The sequence below is a fragment of the Ranitomeya variabilis genome, chromosome 3 (assembly GCF_051348905.1).
Source record: "Ranitomeya variabilis isolate aRanVar5 chromosome 3, aRanVar5.hap1, whole genome shotgun sequence".
NCBI classification, from domain to species: domain Eukaryota; kingdom Metazoa; phylum Chordata; class Amphibia; order Anura; family Dendrobatidae; genus Ranitomeya; species Ranitomeya variabilis.
In genome coordinates, this window is record NC_135234.1 from 126,363,166 (window position 1) to 126,385,613 (window position 22,448).

Here is a 22,448-nt window from a genome sequence, read left to right on the forward strand (position 1 = left end):
GCGTCCGCGGTAATTGACGATAAAGAGCAAATCAGGGTCACAGATAGAATAAACTTAGACTGTAAAGTGCTGATTGAAACAGACTTATCAACCTTCTTTGTACGTTTAGAGCATGCTGATATAACATGAGTTGCATCACCACAATAGAAGCATAACCCATTTTTTCGCCTAAAGTTCTGCCGTTCGCTTCTAGACAGAATTCTATCACATTGCATATTCTCTGGCGCCTTCTCAGTAGACACCGCCAAATGGTGCACAGGTTTGCGCTCCCGCAAACGCCAATCAATCTGAATAGCCATTGTCATGGACTCATTCAGACCTGCAGGCACAGGGAACCCCACCATAACATCCTTAATGGCATCAGAGAGACCCTCTCTGAAAATCGCCGCCAGGGCGCACTCATTCCACTGAGTAAGCACAGACCACTTACGAAATTTTTGGCAGTATATTTCCGCCTCATCTGTACCCTGGGACAGGGCCATCAAGGCTTTTTCAGCCTGAATCTCTAAATGGGGTTCCTCATAGAGCAACCCCAAAGCCAGAAAAAACGCATCCACACTGAGCAACGCAGGATCCCCTGGTGCCAAAGCAAATGCCCAATCCTGAGGGTCGCCCCGGAGTAAGGAAATCACAATCCTGACCTGCTGTGCAGGATCTCCAGCGGAGCGAGATCTCAGAGACAAAAACAATTTACAATTATGTTTGAAATTCTGAAAGCGAGATCTATCCCCGGAGAAAAATTCAGGTAAAGGGATTCTAGGTTCAGATATTGGAGCATGAATAACAAAATCCTGCAAACCTTGAACCTCATTAGCGAGATTACTCAAACCAGTAGCTAAACTCTGAGGATCCATTTTAATCAGGTGAGATCAGAGCCATTCAAGGATTAGAAGGAGAGAGAGACGAAGGCTGCAGTATAAGCAGAGAAGCAAACTCAGGGGGAAAAAAAAAAAAAAAAAAATTCTCTGCAGACTTCTAATTCTCTCCTTTCTTCAGCCAATTATTTTAACCCTTGGCCGGCCAAACTGTCATGGTTCTCAATGGCAAGAGAACATAGTTGAGCATACAAAAAGGACTAGCTCTTGGAAGATGGGAACTCGAGCTGACCGTGAGCTAAACCTATCACAACAACTGAAAGTGGCCGGGTAGCGTGCCTACGTTTTATCCCTAGACGCCCAGCGCCAGCCGGAGAACTGACTGACCCTAGCAGAGGAAAATACAGACCTGGCTCACCTCTAGAGAAATTTTCCCCAAAAGGCGGACAGTAGCCCCCACAAATATTGTCGGTGATATTAGAGGAAATTGACATACGAAGTATGAAAATAGGTTTAGCAAAATTGAGGTCCGCTTACTAGATAGAAGGAAGACAGAAAAGGGGACTTCACGGCCAGCTGAAAACCCTATTCAAAATTCCATCCTGAAATTACTTTAGAACTCTAATATCAACTCATGACACCAGAGTGGCAATTTCAGTTCACAAGAGCTTCCAGTCTAAGAAATATTCAAACACAGAGAACTGGAACAAAAATGCAAACAAACTTAGGACAAAAATCCAACTTAGCTGAAAGTAGTCTAGGAGCAGGAACATGCAACAGAAATGCTTCTGGTAACATTGTTGGCCGGCATAGAAATGACTGAGGAGCAAGGCTAAATAGAAACTCCCACATCCTGATGGAAACAGGTGAACAGAGGAGATGACAAACCCACGTTCAGTACCACCAGTGACCACCGGGGGAGCCCAGAAACCAAATTCACAACACTCACGCTAGTCTCTCGCATCAATACCCAGCACTGCCACTGGCACTTGGGACCAGAACGTTCACTTGCATAGAAATCCATGCAGCCACACACTCCAATCCCAAGTGCCATTGGCAGTGCCGGGTATTGACGTGAGTTTCTCGCATTGCACACGCAATTGTGACCCCGGCCTTAAAGAGAATCTGTCACCAGGCTTTTGCTTCTGCATCTGAGATCAGCATAATGTAGGAGCAGAGACCCTGATAAGTGTAAATACATGTGTGGTCAATACAAAGGAATGGCACATGACTTTTTCCTTACAAAGACCATACAAAGGACCAAGGGGCACTTATTATGGGTGGAGGAAAGTCAATAGTAGCAGCTAAGTAGGAAAGGGTTCTTTACAGTTAGAGCAGTTGTATGCCCAACCACAGGAGATAGTAATGGCAAATACTATAACAGCATTTAATCTAGCGATAAAGTATAACTGGTGGAGAAAAGTTGAACTTGATGAACCAAAGTCTTTTTTCAACCTACTGTATATAACCATGTAGCTATGTAATACAAGAAACATTCCACATGACCCAGTTATTACCATCACATTTTAGATCTTTTTAACCCCTTAATGACAGCCAATACGGTTTTTAACTGACGTGAGATATAAGAGAATAGCCTCCACATACAGGTGACAATCCCGCAGCTGTCGGCTGTCCACTATAGCTGACAACTTGCTGCATCAGCAACGATCAGTGTTTGCACCATCCAACTCTGTTTAACCCCTTAGATGCTGCTGTAAATAGTGACTACATCATTATAAATGGTTAACAGAGTGTGGGGGCTTCCTCTTTATCCCAAATGGTGCCCTCAGATCATGATTTTGTGGTCATGATGTTAGCCATGGCAATTCACGACCAAATAGCGGCCTTAGAGTATGATGGCTGTAGTAATCTGTTCAGAAGTTAGAGGCATTTAGGTGGTAAAAATACACATTTCATTTTCATTTCTGTCATGCCACTTTGCATTAATTCCTGTAAAGCACCTGAAGGGTTAATAAACTACCTGACAGCAGTTTTCAATATGTCAGGGGGTACGGTTTTTAAAATGGTATCACGTTTGGGGGTTTCCCAATATATGGGACCCCTAAAGGCACTTCAAACATGGATAAGTCCCTAAAAAAATAAATGTAAATTTCCTTGAAAAAATGAAAAATTGCTGCTACATTTTTAAACCTCCTAAAATGCTAATAACATAAAATCACATTTTACAAAAGGTGCTGATGTAAAGCCGACATGTGGGAAATGTTATTTATTAATGGTTTGCTGGGGTATGACCATCTGGATTAAAGGGATAATCATTCAAATTTTGAAAATTGCTAATTTTTTAACATTTTTCTCAAATTTTTGATTTTTTTTTATAAATAAACATAAAACATATTGACCTAAATTTACCATTATCATAAAGTATAATGTGTCATGAAAAAACAATCTCTAAATCACTGGGATTTGTTGAAGCGTTGCAGAGTTATTACCACATAAAGTGACACTGGTCAGATTTCAAAAATTTGGCTCCGTCACTAAGGGGTTAAAGTCAATTAGATCCTTACATTTGCCCAGTTTTAACCATTAACAGAAGAGTGCCTGCCAGCAGAACTTATCAGGAATATAACCAATTATGACATCATATAAGTTCCGAACTTGACTGTTGTTAAACACACCGGTCTAGTAGAACCATTACTGGTGACAAATGGCAAAGCTATACTTTGTATTTGGAATCTTCTTATCCTTCCCATCATTATTCTCCAGTATTCCTGTTTCATGTGACTTTGAGACTCTCATTGGAGATGATGCCAAGTTCTGCAGTGGTAACATCCGTGTCATATACCCAAACATGGGTGATGTCTCCTGCATTTACATACCAGATTGCTTTGAGTACCCAGACAGCTTAATCAAAGTTTGGGGCCCTCCTTGGATCAAATTCTCTAAAGCCGAACCAGAAAAAATGTATACCTTGATTATGGTAGATCCCGATGCTCCAAGCAGATTTCATCCAACATACAAATTTTGGAGACACTGGTTGGTCGCTGATATACCCGGTCATGTTCTTCTTACAGGAAAACATGTAACAGGAAATGTTTTATCTCCATACCGCCGACCAAATCCACCAGCGCAGTCAGGATATCACAGGTACCAATTTCTGATCTACAAGCAATATCCAGGAGTTTCCCCATCACTCCTTCCAGGTGAAGAACATTTTGAGTCATGGGACGTTAATGCTTTTGTTCTACGCTGGATCCCAGGATTCCCAGTTGCTACTACTCAATTTATGATCCAACATCCTGACCGCTCTCATTTTGGGATTGGAAATGATATTTGATTAATTAAATCGTTATCCATATTGCAGAACATCTGACATTAAACAAAACCTTCATTCTCACATGTATTGACTATGCGTACTCTGTGCACTATAAATCTGGATTAGCTACATTCATGCAGCTCCAAAGTAGCATGTTCCACTAAAAGGTACTTCCTTGCTCGTATAGTAGCATTATCATTATTCAGTCTTACATATGAACTGCTTATTTTCAATCATCCGAGTCATACAAAGAGTGCCCTCCAGTTTTAATAGTACTTATAATACTAGACATCTGAACTGAAGTATAAATTAGAATAATCGTAAAAGCGCAGTGTACAACCAATAAACATTTATTATGTAATCATTTGTCGTCATCAAGAGTGAACATTTCAAACACGTTCACAGACCTTAGATATTATTCTAAAAGATTTGAGATTTATTCCATTTAAAAAAAAATTAAAGGGTATGATTTTTCCATTTCATCAAGTTCAGTCTTTTATAAGGGAATATAGATGCATAGAAATGCGGGGGTCACACAACCGTAGAATATGGGCAAGTGCGATGGGAGAAATCATCACATAGCACTCGGACCAGTGTTAATCTATGGAGCAGCTCACATCACCCTATTTTTCTCAGGTGTATTCGACGTGTGTGTAAAATTGGAGCATGCTGCGATTGTACGTATATATTGCCTGAGACTCACCAATGCAAGTCTATGGGTGCGAGAAAAACTCGGACACCACACAGATCCTCCGTGTGACTTGCAACAAATACGCACATATTTTTTCTCATTTCAGCCCATTGAGCCATTAAATTCAATGGGGAAAATCAGTGAAAAATGTAAAGCCATACTGATGTCATACGGATACATGGGTGCAAGAAACTCGCATCATCGCATTGCAAACGCATTACACACGGATGACCATGCGGAGAACACTTGTGCGACTGTAGGCAGGGAGACTCGCACCGATTTTCCATACGGTAAGTGTGACCCCCAGCACAACATATATTCTCTCTTCTGAGTAAGTCGGCCGATTATGTTAATTACACTCTGATCTGAGGTTGATGAGAGTGTGGTCAGAGTGTGATCAGATTTTCTCAGATGATAAAAAAAAAAAAATGGGAAAAAATTTCTCCATCTTCTCCATTCTGTCAGTTCATGAAAATAAAACTGCACTTAGATATAATCCGAGTGCAGCCCAATGGTTTCCATGTACTCATTGACTTTAATGGCCGAGTGTGATCCGAATATTGGATCCAACTTGGGCACGCTGCAAAGAAAGAAAATCGGACAAGTGAACAGCCCCATAACATAACATTGGTCTGCGTGCGATCCGATATTTTGTCGGAACGCACTTGGACCAAAAATACAGTCATGTGCATGAGCCCAAAAAGACAAAATCCTTCCTGACCACATGTATGGCAAACAGAATAGCTGCACTTCAATGTCAGCAGTCCAGTACTGCACATTATAATATTAAGGTCGGGGTCACACTAGCGTAGAATATGGGAGAGTGCTATGCGAGAAAACATCACATAGCACTCGGACCAGTGTTAGTCTATGGGGCAGCTCACATCAGCGCTTTTTTTCTCAGGCGTATTTGCAGCATGCTGCGACTGTACGTGTATATCGACGGAGTCTCGCCAATGCAAGTCTATAGGTGCGAGAAAAAAACTCGTACACCACACGGATCATCCGTCTAGCTTGTGACAAATACGCACACATTTTCCTCACTTCAGCCCACTGAGCCATAAAATTCAATGGGGAAAATCAGTGAGAAATGTAAAGCCATACTGATGTCATACGGATACATGGGTGCGAGAAACTCGCATCACCGCATTGCAAACGCATTACACACGGATGATCATACGGAGAACACTGGTGCGACTCTCAGCAGGGAGACTCGCACCGATTTTCCATACTTTTAGTGTGACCCCGGCCTAAAGGGGTTTTGTCTTATTCTATTAAAAAAGTAAAATAGCAAAGTACTTGTTACCTCAAGCACCCTTGCAATTTACCTCTTATTAAAAATGCTCCCATTCTCAATAAGGTGACTAGTTTCCTAAGAAAGGGCAGCACTTGCAATCTCCTGTCTTTACAGACGGCAAGCGCTGCTCTCAAGCAAAGCAAGCTGTATCCACTTGCAGCATAAGAGAGCTGGCCATATTTATCCATCCTGTCTGAGTTGCAGACAGTGAAAACTTAGGCTAGACAGTCTTAAAATGAGCCTGATTTAGCAAAGTGGTTAACTCAGTCAATTTTTACAGGGAAGCTGTAACTTGGGTCATGATGCCCAAATAATAGACAGCGTGAATCAGAGCCTGGCTCTACAATTGCCAGGTATGCTTTTATGTGTGTAAATAGGGAGAGACCTGTCAATCATCTGGAGTGGGCATATGGCCCCTGGCCGGCTCTTCAAACTATGCTCTCTATCACTGATTAAGCTCATCAATATTCCATCACAGCAGACAACCACAGCCACTGATTGGTGGCCAGCACTCACGTGACCTAATGTCGAGCAAGCATCGGGACCCCTGGCACCGACAATCGATGAAACAAAGCAGGTGTAGAATGCGAGTTTAAGCTTTTCTAATTTTACTCATCATTTAAAAGGGAGTTGTCCAAGTAAAGAACACCACCTTTAATAGATAATACCCTGTGTTAGTATAGTAAAGTCAATTTTGGGGCTAATTAAGTTGTCAGTGTTTTTCATATATGAGAAAAATGGACCTGATTTCGTCAGAGTGTCTTCAGATGTTCATTAGAGTTTGGTCAGAGTTTCATCATTTTTCACTGATAAGAAAAAAAAAAAAGTTTCCACCTTCTCCTATCAGTCCTTGAAAATGGACAGAACACAGATGCCATCCGAGTGCTGTCCGATTTTTTCCGCTGACCCACAGAATTGCATGGCTGATTTTGATCCAATACTTGGATCAATATTGGACGTCTCCATGATTTTGCATGGAGCACTCAGTCTGAGGATAAAGTCTGACATGCGAACAGCCCCATAGACTATTATAGGAACGAGTGCTATGCGTGATAACCATGGATAGCACTCTTATGTAGAAATACATGCAGCCGCACACTCCGGTCCTGGGTCCCGACCGGCAGTGTCGGGTATTGAGGCGCGAGTGTCTCGCATTGCACTCGCAAGTGTGACCCCGGCCTAACAGATAACCTACAAGTAAACAAATGACTGGAACTTTTCTTCTTATTACTTGATGGGATTTCCTCATCTATGTGTGTTCTTGAAAGAAATCACCAATTACAGGGGATTACATGTCTATTTTTTGCATCAAATCAAACCGTGAACTACATACATAATGACAAGTGCTACTGAAAAAACATTCCTTTAATGTAGACCATCATAATACAATTCTAAGAACTCAGATGTTTTGGTAAACAACTTCAGGTGTAAAATTTATACCTCAAACTGTGCAAACAATTTTATTTCACAGTCGGTCACAAGGAGAATGAATGGAAGCTGGCAGCATGCTGGCAAGCAGATTTTCTCCAGTGGGTGATTCCTGCATTGGCTGTGAAAAACTGGCCATCAATGTGTTAGTACGAAAACATTTACCTTTTTCTAAAGAAAAATAAAGTGAAGAAAAAAAAAAAACAAAGAAAAAAAAAACAGAACGGTACAGCTTACAACTTAGCAGTGCGAAATTTTCCTATGGCTTAATTACGATTTATTAAAAGGAGTCTGTGTCATTCTTTCATTAAAGGAATTTTTTATGTGTGTGTTTTTATACGATATGACTATGGGGTTAGTAATGGGGGGCATCTTATTCACGCCTCTCCATTACTAACCTCGGGAAATGATATCACCTGACAATACAAAGGTGACATCAACCACCTCCAACTATCACCCCACTTGCCACCGCTACAGGGCAAGTGGGAAGAGCGAGGCCAAGTGCCAGTTTTGGCATATCTTATAGATGCGCCTTTTCTGGGGTACCTAAGAGCTGATGTTTTTAGCCTGGGGGGGGTTTCCATGGCCCCTTCCTAGGCTATTAATATCAGCCCACAGCTGTCTGCATAGCCTTTGCTAGTTTTTAATTATAGGGGGACCCTATGTCATTTTTTTGGGTGGGTCCCCCATTTTAATAGCCAGTAAAGGATAAATATAAAGCTGTGAGCTGATATTAATAGCATGGGAAGCTCCATGGGTATTACCCCCTTCCAAGGCTATAAACATCGGCCCCCAGCCGTCGGCTTTCCCTCTGCTGGTTATTAAAATTACGTGGGAGCCCACACCATTTTTTTTCCCAAAATATAATCTTTTATTAATTAAACACATGTACAGTAAGGTGCACACACTGTACTAATTGTATGTGTCACTAACATCTGTATATCAATCTACTCTGTGTGTATTTTCTGTGTGTAATCAATCTGTTCTATGCTGTCGGCTCGTGCTGTGATTTTACAGCACACGGCACATGAATTCCCAACTTTTATTCTATCTATGTAATATATATATATATATATATATATATATATATATATATATATATATATATATATATATATATATATATATATATATATATATATATATATATGTCACTGACATCTATATATCTATGTATTCTATGTGTATATATCTATTCTATCTATTCTAATCTAACCTGTCACACTGTGATTTTACTGTACTCGGCACATGAATTGCCGGCTTTTCAAAGGAGATCAGTATGTAAAAATTGGACAGCACTCACATGGTTCAAGTGCTGTGCGATTTTTTTTCTCGCACCCATAGGCTTGTATTGGCGAGTCTTGGTGCGATTTCACACGCATGTTAAATACACCTGAGGAAAAAAAAAAACAAAACGCTGATGTGAGCTGCCCCATAGATTAACACTGGGCCGATTGCTATGCGATGTTTTCTCGCACAGCACTCGGCCGTATTCTATGGTAGTGTGTCTCCAGTCTAATTGTGTAGCTTTTTCCACTTAACCAAATCCAAAACTGGGTTGTGATGAATTTCTTAACCTATCATCAGAGTGATTAGAGCTCCATTTTTCTGATACAGAGCTCCAGGTCTCCTACATACAATATTGTTTATTTACTAAATATACAGTAAATGAATAAAACTTTCCATTGTTCCAATTTCGATCCTCCCTCCTGGCTCCTGAACCTTGACTTGCTTATTTTGGCAAATTCAAGCTTCAACCTTCTCACTGTGTTGTTATTATGATGGGGGTGGCTGGCACAGTTCATTAGCCCTAACCAGCCCTCTTTTTCTTCATCAGCCATTACAGAAGGCAGACTAACTAATGAACTGAGCCAGCCACCTTCAAGCATTTATCAACACTGAAAGAAAGAAGGAAGCTGTGTCAGTGGTTCCAGGACACCAGAAGAGACCTAATTTCCTTTGATTAATGATTTTCTTACTGTTTGAGAAGAACTTACAGTGTACAGTTCAAACATTAATATTAATTTCAAATCTCCATTTAATGGAAGTGGCAGACAAAGCTTTACTGTAATGGGTTTGTCCAGGTTTGGCACGAAAGTCTGCAGTCACTCTAGACTTGCAAATCTTCACAGCGTGCACTGTACACATTGTCAGGATTCTCCATAAAAACGGAAGAGAACATTTTCATCATACCACATTTTAGGAAACACCTGTCTTTATTTTTCAGAGTGCCAATGCTGCTGACCGTCCGTAAATATCAAATGCAAAAAAAAGAGGTGGACAGGCACATCCAATAATAAAAAAAAACAATCTTCAAGCTTTATTCCAAATGAAGATCTTTAAAAATCCATAGAAGTATGATGTGGTACAGAAACTACTCTGATCCTGTCCACCTCTTTTGGCATTGTCTGGATTCTCCATTGATTCTGCATTGATGTTGGTGAGATAGAGTATGCATTTTTCTGGACACATTTTGACTAGACTGTGTTCGGCCTTGCTCAGTAAGTGTATTAAGTGAGACAGTGCACGGCTAGTCAGAATGTGGCCAAGAGTATGCACATCGTATACTTGTGATCACATAACCGCCCTCTCTGTGAGCAAGCACCAGAGAATCCTTATAAGCGTGCACAGTGCACAATGTTAGGATTCACAAGTCTGCAGTCACTCTGTGTGACTGCAGAGTTTTGTGCCAAACCATAAAGTCTCATCTAACTCAAGATTTTAGGACTGAATGGATGAGAAAACTCAAAGTCATCTTCAAAAATCTAATGCATTGTAAAGTCTCCTTGGGATTACAGATGTTTATAGAGAAGTAAGAAACCAATTTCACATAAATGATGGTAATTCTGAACTAAGATGTTGAATAAGCACAAATAAATAATTTAGGCTTCCACATATTTTCGGGCAGGTGTATTATGCGGGATGCTTATATACTTAGACGGTGCTTACAGTTAACTCCATAAATATCTGTTATTGTTCAGGAAATTAAGGTTTGAAGAAAACACTTTTTAACATTTGTGTGCTAATATATTGATTTTACTCAGCGACAAATCTTTTTAGGTAAGCACTTGTGAATGCTTCATACACCAGACTGACAGGATAAGACCAGTCATTTCTGAATGTATTTATTATAAATATCAACGTCCTGAAAAAAATGACTCTATAGTTCTATCATGCATCTTTCTGAGAGAATAACCTAAAGCAAAAATGTACAGCAATTAGTCAGAGAAGACATTTCAAGGTTAAGTATGGTGAAGGCTACAAGCTATGTACAGAACAAAATACGGTCTATTAAATATAGACTGTCAATGCCATGTGTCACGGGGTCCTTCTCCGGGACCACACAAACAACAGAGCAAGAGTATAGTAAACAATTCCAAGACCTTTATTTAGACAAAAATACGAAAGGTCCATATACGATCCACCACACAAAGGATAAAATAGTCCAGAACACGAATGCAGTTCAGTAACAGGATAAAAGTCCAACAATCCAGCAGACAGAGGATAACATAGTCCATATACTCTTCTTTCTCTCTGAGATGCTCTGAACACATCATCATTCCACACAGGACTGATCTGTGTGTCACCTCCCTGATATTTACAAGTCCCTCTCCTCATTCACAGGTTAGGGGGGTGGGTCGCAGGGGCTCATTGTTTCAACAAGCTAGTTCAATATGTCAGGATATTAGCAAACAACATTATTCACTGACTCTGTGGAGAGATAACAGTACAGGACTGTGGGGGCTGATATCAGATGGCAAATAACAGCAATTCATCAATTGGCAAATAACTCATCCTACAAGAGAACACCATGATAATCAGCAAAATATACATATAGACAAAATGATACCCACATAACATATCCCACCATCACACCATGTTCACACTAGCATGAACATCACTTTAAAAAAATATCTGTTTTGCACAATGCTAAAAATAATGGAAAATCAGACAGAATAGAGGAAACTGAGTGTAACATATAATACATATTGAATATGACTCATGGACAATCGTTTAGGACCACGTTTTTATTTTTTGAAAGCCCGAAATCATGTTTTAAGTGCACTTAAAAAATTGACAAATGTCACAAAAAAGTGCACTAGTATACAGTCAATTGTAGCCCTCTCCAACAGGAGAAAGGTTTTTTAGGGCCCTATCCTTGTCCCTCTGAAACAGAAGGCCACAGAAATTGTTAGGGTCAAGTGGCCTCCTCTAGCCGAAGTCAAGGGAGGCTCAATCTCGCTTCTAGCATCTGCCTGGGCTCCCACCTAAGTGAGAACTAGTAGCCATCAAGGTCACTGGAGAGGAGAGCCAGGGGTCAGGGGGAGTGGAACCTGATGGCCACATACTCCCCCATAGATCTACCAGAAGGCAACCCATAAGGGAACTGTATGCTGATAAATCCCAGTGACAGGACACACCTGCAAAGGGAGACACACAAGTGAAAACAAGACAAACATGTTAAGGATATGCAAAGGATGAAAAAATGGAAAGAACATTTTCAAAGCATCTTTATTTATTCAGAAATCCCTGCCCTTACACGCCTTTGCTGCTATCAATGAGGTTATTAATGGTTGTGTGAAGAATGTTCTGCCACGTGAATGTACCTGGGCAACCAGTCATCAAGATCCATTTTAATATGCAACATTATAAGTTTCTAAAAACTTCCAAAATCTGTTTGCTGTCAATAGATGAAAATATTAGAGATTGATCCTCTTTGGGATCCTAAAAATGTAAATAGAGCCATTCGTTTGCATGGGGACAGAAGTGCCATAAAATGCCTTCTGCTTGCCTCCTTCCCAGCAGCTTTACAGTTTTAGCTTGAACAAAAACAGATAAATCTTGTAAAAATGGCTTTGTTAAACCATCACTGCAGAATTTTTTTTTTCAGCACTGGAGTAATGCTTCTAACATAAGAACCATTCTCCCGATCATATACTCATCCTCCAGCGTCTTCACCTTCTCTCGGCACCACTCCAGTTCCACGGGACCATCTTCTGACTGCAACTTCCCAAGCTCTCAAGGCAAGTCTATGAGAGCCAGAATGAGTCAAGAGTGAGGCTCTCAGACTTGCATTGAATTGTGACCTCCAGCTCGCTCCATCAAACACTGGAGCAATCCGGAAGGTCACAAACTACCAGAGGTCGACAGGAGAGACCGTGATATAAAGGTGAAGAGTAGGGTCCGGGACCTTAGACTAGAAGCAACACTTCAGCGGTAAAATAAAAAAACGCTGGAGTGGTACTTCAAAAAAGGATCAAAAATGGATGCAAAACAGAATCCAAAGTGTCGCTTTTTAAACGGTTCTGTTCGTTTAAAATATGTATCCATAGAAAAAAGGAAACCGGTTTAAACTTTGCCTCCATTTTTGCTATCATTTAGCTGTTGACTCTTTTGCCTGAAGTCACACAACATAGAAGCCAAGTAAAAGAAAGTGGCTTCAGCATCCAATAACGATCACCTTGCTTTATTATGGCATCACAAATAATGAAACAGCAACGCATTGACCCCTAGTCAAGTTGGACAAAGACTCAGACCTATACTTGAGGTTGAACGCTGTTGCTGTTCCTGTATTTGTAATGCCATTATATAGCAAGTTGATCATTATTGGATTTTGAAGTCACCTTCTTTCGCTTTAAATTGTCTTGGGAAAAGGGATCAACCAATATTTGGCTTCCATGTATCTCCATAGTATTGAAGCTTGATGCTGTCTCAACATCACTATTGACAGCACAGAATGTGTCAGCCAAGCAAGAGGAGAGATGGGAAGGGAATAGGCAGAGCTGAAGAGACTCAGGCATATGAATTCAAAAGCTGATTTCTCAATAACAAAGGAATGGAATGGTCATATTAACACCTTCATGACCTTGGGATTTTCCGTTTTTCTGTGTTCGTTTTTCGCTCCCCTCTTTCCCAGAGCCATAACTTTTTTATTTTTCTGTCAATATGGCCATGTGAGGGCTTATTTTTTGCAAAACAAGTTGTACTTTTGAATGACATCATTGGTTTTAGCATGTCGTGTACTAGAAATGGGAAAAAAATTCCAAGTGAGGTGAAATTGCAAAAAAAGTGCAATCCCACACTTGTTTTTTGTGTGGCTTTTTTGCTAGGTTCACTAAATGCCAAAACTGACCTGCCATTATGATTTTCCAGGTCATTATGAGTTCATAGACACCAAACATGTCTAGGTTCTCTTTTATCTAAGTGGTGACAAAAAATTCCAAACTTTGCCAGAGAAAAAATAAAAATTGCGCCATTTTCCGATACCAGTAGCCGCTTTCTTTTTCATGATCTGGGGTCAGGTGAGGGCTTATTTTTTGCACGCCGAGCTGGTGTTTTATTGATACCATTTTGGTGCAGATACGTTCTTTTGATCGCTCGTTATTGCATTGTCACGGCAATGAAAAAAACGTAATTCTGGCGTTTCGAATTTTTTACTCGCTACGCCGTTTAGCGATCAGGTTAATGCTTTTTTTTTTATTGATAGATCGGGCGATTCTGAATGCGGTGATACCAAATATATGTAGGTTTGATTTTTTTTTTAATTGATTTATTTTGAATGGGGCGAAAGGGGGGTGATTTAAACTTTTATATTTTTGTATTTTTATTCATGGGAGGCTAGAAGCTGGCACAACTCGATTGGCTCTGCTACATAGCAGCGATCATCAGATCGCTGCTATGTAGCTTAATAACAGGCTTGCTGTGAGCGCCGACCACAGGGTGGCGCTCACAGCTAGCCGGGATCAGTAACCATAGAGGTCTCAAGGACCTTATTCAGATATATAGGAGGTATTTACCTTGCGACATGCTGGTCGCCCCGTGCGATAGTGCTTGTGCGACATGCCAAAGCCTCGATGCGTGTTTCACCGCCCACGGTTCGCCAGCATGTCGCAAGGTAAATACCTCCTATATATCTGAATTTCGTTTTTTTACCTTGAGATTGCGGACAGAGTGGCTTATTAATTACTAATCACTCCACTGGATCATGATGGGGAACAACTGAGAGCCATATGCTACAGAGTATAACTACACTAGACAGTGCTCTTGGTTGTCCTAACATGTGACTATTTCAGTTACAACCAACAGCTAACATCTCTAGTCTGCTTTCCAATTGGTGTTATATGACATGTATGAGGTATTAGATTTAGCCCTCTTGTAATTACCACTCCATATAACAGTGTATAATAGTGCCTATTGAGACACGGTCAATTTTTCCATTAGATTTTTCAACTCTGACGGTGCCAGTGAATGTTTTAGCTGCTTTTCACATATATGAATACCTGTTGTAATTTTGTCTGATATATTTAATGTATTTAATAAAACTCATATTTTGTCATTAAATAAATCCCCTTATCTTTTATGGAGAGCTCCAAATTACATGCTTATTGTAATATGGCTTGGTAATACACCTAGACATATTCTTTATGGAGACCAAGGCTTTTTTGTCTAGGTTTAGAGTATTTGGCCTAAGGAGTGATATTCCGTTTTGGCCATGGTAATTGTATTGTAGGTTATATATATTGATGACGTATTGTGAGGATAGACCATCAATGTTACAGTAGTGGACAACCGCTTTAATGACTATGACTTTAGAATGGGAGGTCATAAAAGATCCTGTTCTTCAATGTGTAGGTGTCCTAATACTTGTGTCCATGTAATGTACAATTTCCTGGCAAAATATTGTAAATGCCTCTAAATCTATTTGATAATCTACAGAAAACGTGAAACTTGCTTTACAGTCTACAATATATTATCTAAATGAATGTGAGGCAGACAAGGTCTGATATATTCCCACTCATGTTCTATACAAGACTATTATTCTATTGTGATTGACAAGAGCGACCTTCAGGCGTTGACAAGATATTCTCAGCCACGTGATATTTCCGAGCACTTCTATGAGTCACAAATGACAAATCAGTAAAATAAACTATAAAATACAAAATACTTGACCATTAGATCTGAAACTTTAACCTCTGTACTGTAATTAATAAAGGCAGTCAACTTTCAAATTGCATATATTATTAAATCAATCTCTTAGTCCTGAAGAGGCTGGTGTACTTATTTGAAAATTCAAATGAAAGTTTTCAGTCTCGATACTAAAATGAGCAATGAGAGAGATGTAGTAATAAAACATGCTAATTGTATGAAGTAGAAAAACTTTGAAAACGGATTTTTACAGACATTGATATTCAAAGCAATCCGCAGGAAAAAAAAAAAAATAGTGATTTCAGTGCTCACCGCCCATGTTACAATCTCTCCACTGATTAGATATATGGGTGCCGCTCCACTGCTGGCTCACAGAAGAAAGTGAAGAAAAGGAGCTAGCACTTCAGAGGAACTTCTCCACGATTGAGTTCTCTACGCTGGAAACGTGCCAGAGGTTAATATGGAACCATTCATGTAACTTAACAAATGCACAAAAAAAAAACAAGTTTTTAATTTTCCTCTTAAGCGACAGCTCCTTTTCTTCACTTTCTCCAGATCTGTAAAGCAAGTTAACCAGTTTCATCGGGTCCAAGATATATTTAATATGAGGAAAAATCAGCTTTCTATGGCATGAGCTCTCTATGTAAATGAGCCGATTTTGAACGAAGTCGCCTCCATGGATTTACGCATGATCACCCATCATCCTCTGCTCCTGGGTACATCACTTTTGCCATGATTCATAGCATCAAAGAGAAGCAAGCTACCGGGGGATTTTTAATTACTGCAGCCAAGAAATAAGGTGCAGAGATGAGTGCAGTGCTCAACCGAGAACTCTCCCCTTGTGCTGCAATCCACTCGGCAAAGCTGATCCAGCGGACAGATGTCATCACTGACGGCTGCTGCCTCTTGCCCATAGCTCTTGCTCCTCATTGCCCCATGGACTCAGCAAAGCTGCAGGCTGCGTTCACTTTTGCACTGACACACTGTGATCTCCTGTCTAATCCCCTCCTGCTAATATAAGCATCAGCACCCCTTTCTCCACCTCCCCCCTAGATGGTAGAGCTAATGCTGATATTAGGAGGAGATCTGGTAGGGGCTGATTGCTCTGTGAGCGGGAGGATTGTAGCTGTGACCAGTAGTGCAGAGCTGTAGGCTATCTGCCCATACTGAGGATCTATAGAGAGGCCTCTCTGTGTTCCCCACTGCACTGATCACCTTATCCTGGATCAGCCATTGCCGAGCTGGGAAAGTTTGTGTCACAATATATATATAGCGACCTCACGGCGGGTCGGCAGTGGACAGCACAACAAAGACACGAAGGGATGGAAAAAGGGTGAGGAAGGCCCTACCAATAAAAAAATGAAGGCAGGAACACCCCTGAGCTCAAACCTAAGCCTGTCCCTGCACTCCCCTAATGCCCTAAGTGGGTCATTTCCCCCACCGCCATCAGGAACCAAGCCTCTCACGGTCACCTCACACTGCCCTAGCCGGCAAGGAGTGCTAGCCTCACCACTGCAGATGGTTCCACACAGAGGAAAGTGACAAACACAAAAGAGACAAGGAGAAAGCACAGCACTTGGCTTCCAGACACCGCTGCCAAACTCCACACTGCAAATACGGTAGCACAGCAACAGGACTCCAAACACCAGAAGTGGCCAACACCTGAGAGCTGCTCCTTCAAGGCTGGTCTCCATAGAGAAACTCTATCACCAACAGTCAGCTGATGCATCAGGTGACCATTTAAAGGATGGTGGGAGTGGTCACCACCACATCAGCTGACCTAACAGCACTGCAGTTACACCAGATTGCCAGCAGGGGGAAAACTGACATGAACCCCCGATGGTCCTGAAAGGAAAAAGCAACACTTAAAACAGAGTGCGAGTCTAAAAATGGAGCGTGGACAGTTTGCTTCCAAATGTCTTGCAATCACGTCATAAGGGGTGGGACTTAATTTGCAAGTGGGCGGGGTTTGTGTGAACCTCAGACCTGCTACCATCAATGTGAATATGTTGGTATGAGCCTTCACTGCAAAGCACTCGGGTATTACGGCACTAAGTGATGTCCTCTGCTTGAGCAGTGTGCGTGCTGAATGTAAAGAATATACTATGTGAGCATTTTTAAAGGATCATGTGACTTTTATTCTAAAAAGGTGCAAAATTCATCATCTACATGCGCCATTGTGGATACATGTGGTATCCGTGCAAAAACAGATACCATACGCACTGTAAACACGGATGTGTGAAGGAGGTTTCAGATGTGTTTCAGGAGCACCAATGGGGCCATAGACTGATAAAATGAACAGAGTTCAAATGGACTATGCTTGTGTTTTGTTTCTTCACATGTCCATTTGTTCAGAAAGTTAGAGGAGTGTAGGAGACTAAACTTCTCTGCTCGTCTGAACAAATAGGCATGCTCAGAAATAAAATCCACAAATGGAGTTCATTTAACTCTGTTTATGTCATTACAGTCCCCATTTTTAGGGGGATCCGGACAGAACCCATGAACTCCCAGCAGAAGCAAAGTGTGAAACTCCAGTTACTACCCTGCTGCTGACCAGAGGCGCTGCCTAGCAACAGGCCGGGAATCTGGGGGCGTGTCTCATTAGAGCACAGACCTCTGAGCAGCCAGTATCAAGAGGGCTGCTCTCATGGTCTGCTGTCAGGAGGCTATAATGACTATGTTCACAGTCATTATGCTTCCAAAGGTGGTTATCCATGGTTAGTTACATTTACTTTATTTCCTTAGAAAAAATACCTGCCGTTTAATCGGCAGTATGGTTTACAATATCTTCCACTAAGCAGCAGTTTCTCTGTGCTGCTCTATCAGTAAAAAATGCTACAAATGGTATAGTTGTATTGTGCAGTGGCGTAACTACAAAAATATGGGCCCCGGTGTGAACTTCCAAATGGGGCCCCCTCTCCCCCCCCCCCCACCTTCCCCCGCCCTACCCCCCCCCCCCCCCACCTTCCCCTAGATACGCCTCGGACTGTTGCAGGAATCTCCTGCACTGCAACATGGTGTTGGGTGCCAGCACAGCCCGCACAGTGGTATATCCAGCACAGCCCGCACAGGGGTATATACAGCACAGCCCGCACAGGGGTATATACAGCACAGCCCGCACAGGGGTATATCCAGCACAGCCCGCACAGGGGTATATCCAGCACAGCCCGCACAGGGGTATATACAGCACAGCCCGCACAGGGGTATATACAGCACAGCCAGCACAGGGGTATATACAGCACAGCCAGCACAGGGGTATATACAGCACAGCCAGCACAGGGGTATATACAGCACAGCCCGCACAGGGGTATATACAGCACAGCCCGCACAGGGGTATATACAGCACAGCCCGCACAGGGGTATATACAGCACAGCCCGCACAGGGGTATATACAGCACAGCCCGCACAGGGGTATATACAGCACAGCCCGCACAGGGGTATATACAGCACAGCCAGCACAGGGGTATATACAGCACAGCCAGCACAGGGGTATATACAGCACAGCCAGCACAGGGGTATACACAGCACAGCCCACATCACATCTCATCTCCCCCCCCGATAATGGCCCCACAGTCCGGTTAAAAAGAAAAAAAAAAAAAAAAAAAAAAACTCTCCTCACCTTTCCTTTTGCCCACGCTGCTCCTGGCGGCTGAAGTCTGCCCAGGACACTGCAGCTGCGCGATGATATGACGTAATCGCGCACCCGCAGTGTACTGTCAGAGGCAGAGCGGGGAATGATGGGAGAGGGAGCGTCAGGTGACGCTCTCTTTCATCATTGCATTGAACTATACCGGTGTCATAGACGCCGGTATAGTTAAATGCGGCGGCGGCGGCACTGGGGGGGGGTTCCGGGGGAGGAACAGTGCAGCGGCCCACTACTGGCATCGGCTCTTCTGGCAATTGCCAGAAGTGCCGATGGCCAGCCCGGCCCTGCTCAGACCTGCCGGCCCGGGGCCCCTGACCTGCGGGGCCCGGTCGCAATGGCGACCGCTGCGACCGTGGTAGTTACGCCCCTGCTATTGTGTATAAAAACTGGAGCAAGAATATAATAGTGTGTCGGGCTGTGCTGTGAAACTATATACTGTAATATATATAAATAAAAAAATTGCTAGAACATATTTCTTTGGAAAGGCATATGCACAGACTCGTAGGAAGTCCATACAATGCCTTGAAAAAGTATTTACACCCTGTGAACTTTTCCACATTCTTTATGTTACACCCACAAAGCTAAAAAGTATTTAATTGGGATTTGATGTTATATACCAACAAAAAGTAGCAAGTATTTGTGAAGTGTAAAGGAAATGTTTTTGTTTTTTTTCATTTAAAAAAATATATGAATCTGAAAATTGTGACATGCATTTGTATTCAGTCCCCTCAAAAAAAATCCTGAGTGACCAATAGCCTCCAGAAGTCACATACAGTAATTAGTAAATTGAGTCCTACTGTGTGTAATTTATTCTAAGTGTAACTACAGCTGTTCATTGACGGACTCAGAGGATTGTTTGAGAACATTAGGGATCAAACAGCATCATGAAATTCAAGGAACACACCAGACAGGTCAGGGATAAAGTTGTGGAGAAAAGTAAAGCAGTGTTAGGTTCTAAAATAAATAGCTCAAGCTCTGAACATGTTATGGAGCACTGTTTAATCCATCATCAAAAAATGGAAGGAGTATGGCACAGATGCAAACCTATCAAGACATGGCTGTCCACTTAACTGACATCCCAAGCAAGGAGAGCAATAATTTGAGAAGTAGCCAAGAGGCTCATTGTCACTCTAAAGGAGTTGCAGAGATCCACGGCTCAGATGGGAGAATCTGTTCACAGGACAACTATTAGTCATATACTCCACAAATCTGATCTTTATGAAAGAGTGGCAAAAATTAAGCAATTTTTGCAAGTAAGCCATAAGAAGTCCCATTTGTAGTTTGCAAAAAATCATGTATGGGATGCAGATAGCATGTGAAAGAAGGCACTCTTGTCAGATGAGACCAATGTAGAACTTTTTGGGCTAAATGCAAAACACTGTGTGTGGCTGATAACTAACACTGCACATCACCTTGGAAATACCATTCCCACTGTCAAACATGGTGGTGGTTACATCATGCTGTGAGGATACTTTTCTTGAGCAGGGACAGCGATGCTAGTTAAAGTTGATGGGAAAATGGATGGAGCTAAATTCAGGGCAAACCTGTTAGAGGCTAAAAAAGACTTGAGACTGGGGTGTAGGTTCACCTTGCAGCAGGAAAAAGACCCTAAATATATTGCCAGGGTTACAATGGATGATTTAGCTTAAAGCATTTTTATGTGTGCAAATCGCCCAGTCACAGTCCAGACTTTAATCCCATTGAGAGTTTGTGGCAAGGCTTGAAAAATACAGTTTGCACATAAGAACGGGCAAAAATTTCAGCCTCTAGAAGTGCAAAACTGGTAGAGGCAGACTCCAAAAGATATGCAGCAGTAATTGCAGCAAATGGTGGTCCTACAAATTATTGACTCAGGGGTGGCTAAGCACAAATGCACGTCAATTTTCAGATTTAGATTTTTAAAATAATTAGAATGCCATGTATCATTGCTTTACACTTTACAAACATTTGCTACTTTGTTATTATATCACATAAAATACCTCTAAAAAATATTTACGCTATTGGGCATAATCATTTTTCCCACAGAATCCATCCATTGCATAACATCATCTTAAAATGGAAAAATGTGCAGTCTATGCTAACATGTATAAAGTAGCCCCCTGAGGAAGCGAGGCTATTATCAGCACGCGAAACGCGCGTTGGGGTAACCCTTTGGCACTGGAACTGGATCTGCTGTACTATTATGGGTAATTATGTTTTATTTATTAGTATGCACATCATAATCTGACTACTATTGGGCTTGCGGCTAAGTTACATGCATGAAAATGCACTGATCTTACTATAGTCAGAGTGTCGCAGCCCATGCATTTGTGGTCAGATCTGATAGCAACAGTATAGATGCACGTTGTTACAGGTCAGCAGTATCTCGCTCTATGTGCCTTGGATTTTGATGCACCTATGAATTCATCACATTTATGTAATGGTTATGGTAGATACTTTTTTATGTAATTAATTTTTCAATAAAATTTTGATTATTTAAAATAAAAATAATTTTCTGGCTATTTTTGACTTATAGTTCTCCTTAGTTTTGATACATGTATAAAGTAGGTTGGCGTGTTCTCATCAACTTAACTGTCCAATGAGAAAAAGACAAAAATATCATTACAGGATTGGAAAAAATAAGTTCCATGAAAGGTCTTTTTTAGTTTAATTCAAAATGTTCTTGTAATTGTGCAAAAGAAATAAAAATGGCCAACACAGTGACACACCGGTTATGGCTCTTGTGCAAATAGTTGGTGGAGCCTAAATAAAACAGCTTATAAATTAGGCAGCAAAACTCCTGTTCGATAGTTCTTCGACTACATTTATGTGATGGTTTTTATTCCTGTGTAAAAGGGACCATTTTTCTCCAATGTCATCCTCTTTGCCTCCGTTTTGCATGTGTTTAACTTATCCCCATACATTTTAAAGGGGTTGTCCACTACTAGTAGAACCCCTTCATCATCTAAATGTTTGTCCCTAATTAAATAAAGCAGCCTGTTCTCACCTCCTGTGCCGGCGCCATTCCAGCGGTGTAGGCATTAGCTCTCCCGATGGCTCATGTATGCTTATGACACGTGAGTCCGGCGCCCAATCAGCGCTGGCGTCACTGTCCCCACCTTCCTACAAATTAAACATGAAGAGGAAGAGTCCGGGCTGCAGCTGATCTCTGACTTCCTCTTCACGTTCAATTAGGATGAAGGTGGGGACAGTGACGCCAGCGCTGATTGGGCGCCAGGCTCACATGTAACAACAACCGCACGAGAGCCCCGGGAAGTGCAGACACCACTGGAACGGTGAGGTGAGCTTAAGCTTTTTATATTTTATCGGGGTCAAACATTTAGATAAAGAAGGGGTTGTCCTAGTAGTGGAGAACCTCTCTGATGGCCAAA

The 22,448-nt window shown here is 41.6% G+C and overlaps 1 protein-coding gene and 1 pseudogene across 6 annotated transcripts in view; one reads left to right on the forward strand and one right to left on the reverse strand.

Annotated features, from left to right (window-relative positions):
* CDKL5 (cyclin dependent kinase like 5) overlaps nucleotides 1-22,448 on the reverse strand; it is a 381,431-nt gene that overhangs the window by 289,313 nt on the left and 69,670 nt on the right. The gene's annotated exons all lie outside the window — the stretch shown is intronic.
* Nucleotides 3,433-4,168, forward strand: LOC143818005 (phosphatidylethanolamine-binding protein 4 pseudogene; annotated as a pseudogene).